A 12,712-nucleotide genomic window follows, 5' to 3' on the forward strand; every position below is an offset into this window, starting at 1 on the left:
AAATCTCTTCCGTGAGCACTTAACCTTATAAAAAAAAAATAAAAAAAATAAATAATTTTCCTTTCCCTTTGTAACATCACTTATCAGGCTTATGCTACTCTGAATAATACCTGAACTTCGTACTTTGAGCACTTCTTGCGTTGTTGTTGCTTTTGCCTCTTTATGATGACTCGCTGAATTTTGTCCTAATTTGTAAGTCGCTTTGGAGAAAGGCGTCTGCTAAATGACTAAATGTAAATGTAAATGTAAATGAACGGTAAATATAAAATAAAACACACACCCAAGTACTTTTTCAGCTGTTATTGCATTATTGCATTTTGTTCATGTCAGTTTTGCATTTGGAGATAAGTTTTAGGCTATATTTTTGGAGGGAAAAGCTTAGTGTTCATGTTCGCATGGGTAGTAGCACTGGCTTTAGCGGCTCTAACTTAACTTTTCCATATCATTCATCTGATGATGGACGTCTCATGATATTTATTTTAGCACAACTGCGCTGTATTAGGCTATTGATTCCCGCGATTTTGCTTATAAATTTTGATTCAGCCATTAGCCTACCTTCGTGATCACGCAAGAGGTCTGCCGTGGCGGTCCGTTCAGAATTCGCTTAGAAGCTAGCTCACTTCTTCTGATGAAAGTGGCCACCCCCAGGACCACAACGTGAAACATGATCATGTTAAGACTAAGAATATTATTTTAAGATTAAGGCCATACACATTATCAAAACTATAACAGATTAAAAACGAATTTAAGCATGGCTGATACAAATGAAGGTTTTCAAATAAAATATTTTTTATTAAACAATGACAGACAACAAAAATGTGTGCTTGTGTGTGTGTGAACAAGAAAAACAAAAACCAGGGGCAGGTGATCCATGAAACAGACAGGACTATGGCCATAACAATCCTAAAGGTCCAGCATTGTTCTCACAAGCCGCTTCACTCAAGACAATAATAACATAATGAAAAGTTAGTATATCCCAAAAAATTAAATTAAATAAAAGTTGCTATAAAGGTGGTAGCTAGCGATTCATTACCGAACTCTTAGCTGACGAAGTCGCGCTAGCTAACTAACGTTAGCTAGCAGGCAGTGCTTGAAAATTGGTTGAAACAACCAACATAAAATATAAATAATTACGCTGTGCATGTACAAATGAAGACCAGTATAAGCATCGCAAAGGGCCTCTGATACAATATAGACAGTTGACAATTCAAAAGAGGTCGATATTTCAGCAACTTAACTCTGGAACAACTCGACGCGCAGCAATGTAAGTGAATGGTGTCCAACGCCCAAATGACAGTGTTTGGAACTATTCCGATCTTCAAATCCCGGAAGTAGGCGGTTAAAAGCGCCGCCATTATTTACAACGGAGGTCTATGGGAGTGTCGCAACTCTCTCTCTCTATGGCTCTGGGTGAGACTAGGTGATTGACGCGGCTACTCTGAAACGTACTGTCAAAGCTTGTTATCTGTGTGGTCGTTTATTCGAGCTGTCCTAAAAGATCCAATCCGTGATAACGGGAGCAAGGGTCACGGCAGACCGCCGTCTGAGATCATAGGCTTTTGTGTCCGTAACAGAAGCGGATCTGTTTGTATCTAAACCTACGCCAGTGCAGAGGAATCCATGGGGTTTGATTCATCCCAGCGACTCGATTCTTTTGAATCAGTTCACTAAAAAGATTAATTCACTGAGTTGATCAGTGAGAGTGCACACTTACAAGTTTCGAAACGGGGCACGGTTATGGAGGTATTTTTGGTGCAAAACTACTGAACGCCTGTGACAGTGGAATTTGTAGTTGTAGAGAATAGCCACACATGTGTATCAGTAAATTTGAAGTCACAGAGAGAAATGTTTTAAGAGTTGCAAACTTGTAGACTTTTTTTTATCTTCCACAAACACAACACAACAGTCACACCTTCTCAAATTCTTCATTGCAGGTGCACAAATCCTATTCTACAAATCACAAATTAAGAAACTCATACGCTCACATTTTTGCTACAGTTGCTGCAGTGAATATGGTGCAAAACGCATTTACACACCCGCATCAAGAAATGTGAAGTCACGGAGAAATTTTGCTCATCTGCAAATCAGTATGTGAATTCATCCAATGAGAGTTGCACACTTGTAGAATATTTTCTCACAAATGTCTTGTATATTTTTCTAGCACAAACACAAGTACATAACCACAGCTGCTTGAATCTGCTGCGACCAATCTCAAACACTGTTTTTCGCTTTCAAGTGACAAGTTTCGCCCACTCTCCCTTTTGCACCAAGTGCACCGTGAAATGTGGGGCAAAAGTGAGTTGTGCAACTGTAGAGGCAGTGGGCGGAGCCTACATGAATATTCATGAGTTTCCCGGGCATGCGCGTGGAATTGCTCATTCTAGTTCACGCTCCTCGTTTCTCAGCAGGTTTAATGGATTATTTCAAAAAAGGTAAATATAGTTTCAGCGCGAACTTAAACTACAATTGTGTATCGTTTTGTTAAATTCCTAATCTTTTTATTAATTCGTCACTGACTGAATGATTGCTGGCATTCACTTCGTGTAGGCCTATATACAGTAGCTACAGCAAACTTCAACTCGCCGTATAAATTGCACCTTGCGAAGCTTTAAAACTGTGGCTTTTACTAATTATTATCATTTGTTGATTGCAATAAATTAAATAAACCTTCACATATGTATCTGTGGGCTAACACTTTTTAAAATATATATAATATATCCTGGTGTGATTGTTCTTAAATTCTTGTTCGTTTAAATAAGCCAAATCATTTAAGACCAAACTCAAGCATGAATGTGTTGCTTTAATACATACGTACAATTTGGATTAAACAAAATTATATGGACAAAAGTGGATAAATTACATTTGATACAACTAGGTTTCCTGTAAATGAGAAACAAAAAACACAGGCGTCGAGTCGTCTCTTCCCAGGCGTCGAGTCGTCTCTTCCCAGGCGTCGTCTCTTCCCAGGCGTCGAGTCGTCTCTTCCCAGGCGTCGTCTCATCGTCTCTTCCCAGGTGTCGCGTCGTCTCTTCCCAGGCGTCGCGTCGTCTCTTTAACTGTAGAATAAAAGGTAAGTATTATGTGAATGCTTGGCTAAAGAGATGTGTCTTTAATCTAGTTTTAAACTGGGACAGCGAGTCTGAGCCTCGAACAATATCAGGAAGGCCATTCCAGAGTTTAGGAGCTAAATGTGAAAATGGAGCTGTCCGAGTTTCATCCGAGTTTCACTACAATAGCTTTTAAAGATTTTGATGAGCTATCATTCCAGTCAAGGTTGATATCGCCCAGAATTACAAGCTCCTTTGATGTAACAGATTTAATTATGTCAGAAAGCTGAGATAGATAAGAACTTTCACTGACATTAGGGGGTTTGTAGGTGACAATAATGGTAATTGCATGTTGAGGTGTAAAATGTACGATCAGTTTTAATGTTTCAGTTTCGGTTTCAAACTTTGATATTAAGTGTGCATATTTCCGACTCACATAGAAGGCCACTCCGCCGCCGGTCTTGCTAATGCGATCTTTACGATACAATTCATAAAAGAATCTGGAATATTAGGAGTTAACCATGATTCAGAGATTGCCATTACATGTGCTTTCGACTGCGCAAGCAAGATTTTAAATTCGTCTAGTTTGGGAACAAGGCTTCGGGTGTTTAAATGGCAAATCTTAAAGCCTCTGGTGCTACCGAGTTGACTTAAATTAGTTGGACTTTTTCTTGGATGAGGTCTTCTTCTTTGTACTATAACTGTTTTGACTAAAGGACTAGAAGAAGATACTTCAGAGGGTAAGATCGGAAAAAATGGGGGAGTAAAGATAATCGGGGTTGGAAGTCTAGAATGGGGAAAATATTTGCGAGTTATCGGTAAAAACATACGCTGTGGTTGCGGTACAGCGGTAAGAAATCTGGTATAGTTTGCAAATTATGCATATAGTCCCCACAAATGCAATATGCCTAAAGTTGTCAAAAAAGTATTTGAGTCAGGCCCGGGATTTAGCTCAACATTTCCAATAAACAGGAGAATAGTTATTAAAAGTCTTGATGCACTTAAAACGTATTTAGACTTATTTTAATTTTCATCAGAGTCATTTGCTTTAACATCAGTTACCCACCGGTGAAAAATAATAGTTTGTATGGAGAAAGACAATGGCTGATGAGAAGCTGGTTGGCCAGAGTTTTTAAACACAAACCTCTTGTCAGAGCATTGTAGGTTGCTAACCGGTGAACTAGTCCGCTGACGGCCGGGTACGTGGTAGTCGGACACACCCGCGCAGAGCAGCCGCCTGTGAGCTGTGATTTCCTATCCAATACAAAGATGATATGAACAAGTTAACTCATGAATGATTTCTTAGAGCTAGAACAGAATTGAATTCTGCTTGGTTCACTGATTCTGTTATTCTCCTGTTTACTACAGTGAAGCCGCTTTAAAACAATCTGTATAGTATCAAGCGCTATATAATGAAGGTGACTTGACTATAACAAGAACATTACAATGAACACACATTTGAAAATCTCACTACAAATAATCCAGAATTTAAGACAACATATAATAATCCTTCTCTGCCTGTTACACTTCCTCACACCTGAAACTGATGGAGTGAATCTCCTGAACTTCTCCAATCTACTGTAGACCATTACTAATCCATTGATGTTGTAACATCTGCTCTAACGTCGGGCGTTTAGTCGGATCCCGCGCTAGACACTGGCTAATCAGATCCATGCATTCTGTACAATAAGGAGAGAGCTGGTTAGTCATGACCATGTGACCTGGCATTTTTGAAAACAGCATCTAAAACATGATTAATATACTGTAAAATGTTCCTTATCGTTAGTTTAAAAGTGAAGTATGTCGTTTCTGCGACACTAGTGGCAGCGAGTGGAATAAATGACAAAATAAAGCATATTTTCAAAAATATATATATTTTTTACATATATTACATATTTTCTTGCAAAGGCCCCTTCTTCCGTGCATCGCGTCTTCCCCGACTCAAACATCACAAACACAGCTCTTACTGGTTCATGTGAAGGCATGTTTCAGGTCCAACATATTAGTAATAATTTCAGCTGTGTTGCGCTTGTCTTTATGAAAATGTGCCTTTGCGCATCACAATGCTCTGTTCACTTTGACGTGTTCATGAGCTGTTTAATCTTTGAAGGAATAAATGCAGTGAATTTTGGCTTTCACTTCTGTCACTAAAGCGGCATTTCTTTTCCCACGGCTCTCGCGCCAAACTCTCGCTATACGTTGAGCTATATATAAAACATCTTACATACTTCACCTTTAACTGTTTCTGTACAAAGCCTTTGCTTTATGTGTGTGTTTATCAATGTTATCAATATTATTCACTCACCTTTGGATAATTTGGGGTTCTGAAATGTAACTTTGGCTCGTGTGATTTCCGTTCTATTGTGAAAAGGAGAACATCCGTTCACCATCTTGTACAGCAACACTCCTAGAGACCAGACATTTGCTGGGACGGCGTGGAATCGAGGCTCTGTCAAGACTTCAGGTGGGCAGTAATCCTGAACTCCTGGAAGAAAGACATTTGCACATTGTTGAGCTTTTTTTTTTAAAGCATCAAATAATTAGTAAGTCACTACATTCAGGTTTCCACACTCCCAGAATGCTCACCAATGTATATTTTGCTGTTGTAGCCATCGCTACTAAACAGCTGACCGCAGCCAAAGTCTATCAGCTTGACCTGTAGCGGGGCTTTCTTCAACAGGAAATTCTGCGCATGAATGTCATTATGGAAAACGCCACGATGGATGCAGTGTTGCACTGCCAGCACAGCCTGTCTCATGATGTCCCATGCTGTTGCTTCAGACAAATGATGAAAACGAGTGATGAGGTCCAGCAAGTTCTCGTAGGGTTTGGGATACTCCATAACCAGAGTGAAACCTCTAGGATCTTCAAACCACTCGTATAGCTGTATGACGAAGGGGCTTATGGGTTCTTGCCTCATCATCATCAGCAGCGCCACTTCTGTAACGAGAGGTTTGGGATTCCCAGGCTAGAGAGAAGTAGCAGATGGAAGGTTAGCTGGGTAAAAATCTGAAGAAAACCTATCATTTTGAAATGTACTTTTCTTTGATCTTTTTAGATGTGTTCAAAAGTTATTTTGGTGCCTCTAGGCTTATTTGTTGATCACATTTACACCTAATGCTTCCTACGGCCAGTGTTGTGCCTGAACGCGTTCATTGAACGATACACGCATCACACACGACCAGCATCGGCCAATAGTGAGCCTACGTGTGACGTACAACCCAGATGCGCTGCGCTGTTACACTACGTTTATTCATTCAGGCCCACACAGACGAAAATTAATACTTGAATAAAGTCGTTATTTTTGTTGTTTTTTTGCGCGCAAAAAGTATTCTCGTCGCTTGATAAGCTTGTGGTTGAGCCACTGTAGTCATGTGGAATATTTTAACTTTTCTGGGCTGGCAAGTTTCGATCCCATTGAAGCCTATGGATGAGTGAGCCAGCTCTCAGATTTCATCACAAATATCTTAATTTGTGTTCCGAAGATGAACGAAAGTCTTACGGGGTTGGAACAACATGAGGGTGAGTGATTACTGACAGAATTTTAATTTTTGGGTGAACTAACCCTTTAATATGTAGTGGAAAAAACACCCAATCTGGCAACACCAGCCACCAGTGTCTACTGACTCTCTTGTTCGATCTCGTTCATCAAAATGAACAAATCTTTTTTCGAGTCATTTCATTCATTTAATGGGCTTTAAATGTTATACTATTAACTGGCAAATTCCCAGAACACATCCACCTACGCAATCTTGATCATATTCTGAATTAAGAAATCATTATAATGCAGTCAAAAATCGTTTACAGGGAACATAAATAATTACTTTACCTTCCGAGTCTTTCGTTCATTTGTCATGTGACAAATGCAATGAATGGATCGTTCATGAACGACTCATCACTTACGGTACAAATCAAAACGAAAAGCAGCAAGGAGGCGTCGTATGATCATTTAAACAAGTTTTATGACAAGGTCGGTGAGGATGGGAAAAATCTGACGCATAGCTTCAGTGTTAAAACTGATAAAAGAATTGTCTGTGGTTCTATATGGGCTGTGGCAATCATTTTGAAAAATTATATCTCGCAGCAACATGGAAAAAAAGAACTACGAACTAGTTCATTTTTGGAACTGTGAACTCAGAGTAAAATTTTGAGTATGAACTGAACTAGTTCATTTTAAAATTGTGAACTGAACTTTGAACTAGTTCATGTAGAAAGTGAACTTTCCCAACACTGCCTACAGGTGTATTAACTACAGTAATCTGCACTTAAACAACTCAATACACATTCAGATTTTGGCCAACTTACAATATTAAGATAACGATCGTTGTCTATCTTGCGTATCCGCTTGATGGCAACCTGCAAAACAAAAACCCAGTTTCAATAACATTAACAGTATTCAAGCACCTGACCTTGCACTAAGTATTAAACCATCTGTACATTGTTTTAAATGTGTTTTGCAAGAGCAAAATGTTTGTACAATTAAGTAAGATTGACCTTTTTGCCATCAAATCTGCGTGTTCCCAGGTACACCTTGCCAAATCCTCCGGATCCAATCATCTTTCCCACGTTATAGAGAGACTCAAAGGACTCTGAAAAACAAACAGAAAAATATGAGACAATTATTAGCTTGCTAGATCCATTGTTTGTTTTGTTTTTTTTAAATATCAGTGCTGGTCGAGAAAATAATATTATAATGGGGGAAATAATTGTAATATTCTCTAAAAACAAGCCTTACTTTGAGTGGAAAACAAGATAATACTGTTTAAAATAATAGAAGAATAAGAAATAATGATTTGAAAAGAAAAAACAATTGAAAACAACTATTAGACACACACATGTCAAATTAAGCAATGATATAATGACATAACTTACATTTTACTGTTAAATTCTTATCTGTAATGTTACAAATCTAAAGTAATGCGATTTTTCACACTATCCCCCTGACTTCTGCTTAATGCCTGCATAAATGTCCCAACATCTTATTTCAATTCACAATATTAATAATTATAGTCATTTTATTTCACAATTATCTCGATTACGAGGGCAGAGCCTGGTGATTCCGTGTCAACGATAAAGTTATTTTTCTTATTTTATCTGATCTTTTATTAAAAAGAAAACATACATTCCCAGGCTTCATTTGACCAACTCTGGCACATGTGTCTCAGTTCTGGGAATGGCAAAGATCATATGGGCCATATCTTAAAATATATTTATATTATATTAAGCATTGACTTTTATTAAATGCATAGCAATGTCTTATTTATAACATAACCGACTCTGTAATGCTCGGCACGACAGCCATTTTGACCAATATTCCAACACATTCGAGGACCATACAAATATATATATATATATATTTATATATTTATACATTTTAGAAATATATATTTATACTAAATATACCATCTGAAGACTCTGTTGGCTCGACAGGAACTTCACCCGGCAGCGGAGGACACAGAAACCCTTCGAGGTTGTTGGACCTGGACAAACCTGAGGATGACGTGAAGCCCAGAGAAGAATCTGTGGAAACAGCTCTCCAGAATCCTGAGGATGGAACATTTCAGACATCAAAAACTGTTTTTGTTTTATATATTTTTTATAATATTAATAATCAGTCAGTGGTCACATCAAATTGTTACTTTGGTTTCACTTTATTTTGGTCCCTTTAAGATATTCGGTTGACTATAAGCAGGGTTTCCCGCAGAAAATGTGTTAGTTAAGGTGGTGGTGGGTTGGAGTGGGAGTTGGGGGGGGTGTTCGCTCCAACATTAAATTTCTCCTATAGGCATATGTGTTGTAGCCCAGTCATTAAAGAAAACGATTTAGTTTCATATTTTTTTTAAAATTATTATTATTATTTTTTCATCTATGTTGATTATATGAAAAGCATGAGTAAGATCCATAGACCGTATAAGAAGGTAAGATTAGAAGGCTTGCGGTAGGCTTGCTACGATAGTCGGTGTTACCTGTGTTACACGGTGTTAAGTCGCAACACCGGTTTCATCACTTGCCCACTGTGGCACCAAAAAAAAAAAAAAAAAGTTTAAAGCGTTTAAATTAATTACGCAGTATCCGTTTTTTTCTGTCACCACGTTGACTATAGCGTTGTATGATCACGCTCTTATTAATGTGAATGCTTTTAAACCATTCAAGCGCGACAAGACAGACCGCGCTGTAGTCCTGCCTATTACACAGACACACACACACACACACACGACCCACAGAAAAGACGCGCGTCAGTATCGAGTTCTCTTTCGGGCTTGAAATGCGGAGACCTGGAGTGTTATTAAAAAATGTATTTAGTTTTAGTCATATTTAGATTTTTAATTAGTTTTTTTTAAACTTTCGGATTCAACCCATGTTCTCAAGCAGTGAAAAATAGAGGACACTGACAACGCGTTGACAGACAGACAGGACCGAGCAGGTAATATTTAATATGAAACAAAGTCTCAACTTTCACATTTGGGCAGTCAAAGAAAATTAAACAATAAATAGGCCTACCGTTTTGTGGCTCTTTAAACGGTCGTGACAGATTGCCTCAGTTAAAGCCAAGGTCAAATCCACCGACGTTAATCTAACTCTCCTGACTGCTTTGTCGAACAAAAATGGTGGATTTTGATTGGTCAGACTCAGATCGCATGTCAATCAAACTCCCTGTGAAGGATGAATTGACGCTAATTTAAGCACCAACTTTTTAAAAGCGATGTAACATATTTTTTTATTTATTTTTTTACGACGTAGTTAAAGGTGAACTAAGTAACTTCTTTTACCTTAACTGAACAGCTTCGGAGTCATTGGAATAGTTATATTACTTATTTCGGGTTGAATGGTGGTCGTTTCGCACCCCCCTGGTGCCCGTGAGCGGAAAATACGCACTTGCAACTTTGAGCCGGCGGGCCGCCGCGTCAGGAAGTCTCGCGTGATATCAGGTCTCGCGATGTAAACAATTGCTTTACGGCCAAAAGAAATCTGCTAAAATGCTGTCATTATTGCGCTCCCTCACGCTGTCCGAACCCGAATGAAGAAGACGTTTTAAAGAACGTCCCATCTGCTTTGATGTCGTTGATCTATAGCCTCTGGTGTCTGAGAATCACCAACGAGTTTTTACAACAGTGTTGTCAAATATCTATTCCGAAGCTGTGGGGGGAGCTCTAGAGAGAAACCTGCGAGCAAAAAGCGAGAATACAGCGAAGAAGTCCCGAAGCTACTGAGTGCTGCTTTAAGGCGGCAGGCGTGTGTTGCTTAGGTGGCCGCCTTAGTTCCAAAGTGCTGCGGGAAACCATGATAAGTAACACTGCACCTACAAGCCTACTGACTCTCATTAGAGTATTAGTAGAGTATTAGTAGACTGGTAGGGTTAGGGTTAGAATAAGTTGACATGTAGTTGTAAAGTTACTTGTAGTCAGTAGAGTGTCTGTTGGAGGATCATCACAATAAGAGAGTCTACTAATGCTCTAATGAGAGTTAGTTGACATGTAGTTGCAAAGTTACTTATAGTCGACAGAATGTTCAAAAGGGACCATCAAAATAAAGTATTACCGTTACTTTAGTTGGTTCAACTTTCTATTTTCAATGACAAATCAGCCATTGAAAATAGAAATAGAAACTAAGCCATTACTTCTTTATTAAAAGCCTATTCTGACCTCTGCGAGAGTGTTCAGATGAAGTGGACGGACGTCCACAATCTGGGTTCTGCTTCGCCCTCGTCCCGTGAGCCTGACCCGTGGACACAGAAAACTCAGAAGACAGAGATGTTAATGATCCGGGAAGATCCTGGATCTGTGTCTGGGTCGGGTGCGGATTGAGGTTGTTGGACCTGGACAAACCCTGTTGGTTTGGGCTCTCCAATCCATCGACGCTGTTCGAGTCTCGGCTGCTCAGACTCAACGAATCTCTACATCTCCTCTCAACATGGACCTCAGAGAGGAATGAACCTGAGGATGACGAGAATGACTGGTGAAATACACATTCGAGGAGCATACAAATATATATTTATATATATATATATATACATTTTAAAAATGTGTTTTACAGGGGTTGGGCTTGGCCCCTTAGTTCCAGTTGAAGGAACTCCTAATACTTCAGTATAAGAAAACATTTTGGACAATAAGTGTCAAACAATGAAGATAAATCTTTCTCATGCTATTTGTATATTATTATGAGATTTTTTTTTCATAATTTTTGTTATGTCACACCATAAGACACATTTACAGTACAGTTCAGTAAAAATGTAACAAAAACAAAAACAGAAAGAATTCTCAACCATCAGACTTCACTACATAAATATATGGGTTTTTAAAATGGTGTTTAACAAAACAAACAAACAAAACATTTAAATGCATATTTGAGGAGCCAACATGAGTAGAGAAGGAAAAATGAAGACTAACACCAGAAACATCAGGCTGAAATGGCCATGAATTATGCCTACTGTAAATATACAAATATGCAAATATAACTACAATTAAAAATAAACTATAGCACAGAAATACATCAAATAAAAATAAAATATCCATTTAAAGAATCTTAAAAGACTTCAGTCTTTTGATTTCTGATCTTCTGCAAATCAAAGTTACTTTACGTGATGTCAGAGTATGAGAATTATAGCCTAGTAGAAAAGTAGAAAATAACAGATGGCAGAAATTTCATGAAACAAAGGTAATAATGACTCACTGTCATCCAGATCACAACTGGAGGCATCTGGCACAGGCGGCAGCTCAGGATCCACAGGATCTGCATGCTGTGTTTTCTTAATCTTGGATGGACCTGGCACACACAGATCTTCACAGACCTGGCCTGGCAGGCACATCATCATCTCATGATCCACAGGATTTCTGTCCGGCGTTTGCTTCATCTTGGAGGGACCTGGCATAAAAGAAGATGTGTTTTTATCTCAAAATATCTTAAAGAACAGTGGAGTATATTGCAATTATCAGATTTACCAATTGTTATAATTTCCATTTATGCTGGTCAATTATAAACAATAGGTAAAATTGAACTGCTAGCAAAAATTGAAGCGAATTTGGTGGGGCCGAGGGGCCGCTGCTGCAAATATGTGGCTGGCTCGTCCCCTAACAGATCTCACTCCAAACTCTTGATACAACTTGAGAGCTCTGTATAAACCTCTAATAAACTACTCAATAATGAGTGTGTGATGTGAACGAGTGTGAACTCTATGACTGAAATGAGCACAGCATGATCACAAATCAATCGCGCTGCCTTATGAGTCTCAGAAATCAGAGCTTTATCAATAACAGCCGATCAAATAAAATACTTGAAAATACTACATACTGCACATTTTCTACTTTTCTTTTGACAAGAGCCTAATCTCAACTATAAGCTACTGAATCACACACATTCACACTACTTGAAGAGTCTATTTAAACTTTTTAAACCACTATATGATACACAAATGAGTGTGACCTATAGGCTATGAATGAAACCAACCAGCCGCGCTGCCGTCTCTCTGTGCGTCTCTCAGAAATCACTTGTCAAGAGCCTAATCTCAACTATAAGATACTGAATCACACACATTCACACTACTTGATGTGTCTATTTAAATGTTTTAAACCTTGTACTATACAGTATGATAGTATATGTTTGATGTCGCAGTCTCTCCCAGAGCTGGAAAACGTTACGGCCTATTCGTTATAATTAGTTTTTTTTAT

This window comes from Leuciscus leuciscus (genome assembly GCF_965113295.1).
Source record: "Leuciscus leuciscus genome assembly, chromosome: 19".
Taxonomy (NCBI): domain Eukaryota; kingdom Metazoa; phylum Chordata; class Actinopteri; order Cypriniformes; family Leuciscidae; genus Leuciscus; species Leuciscus leuciscus.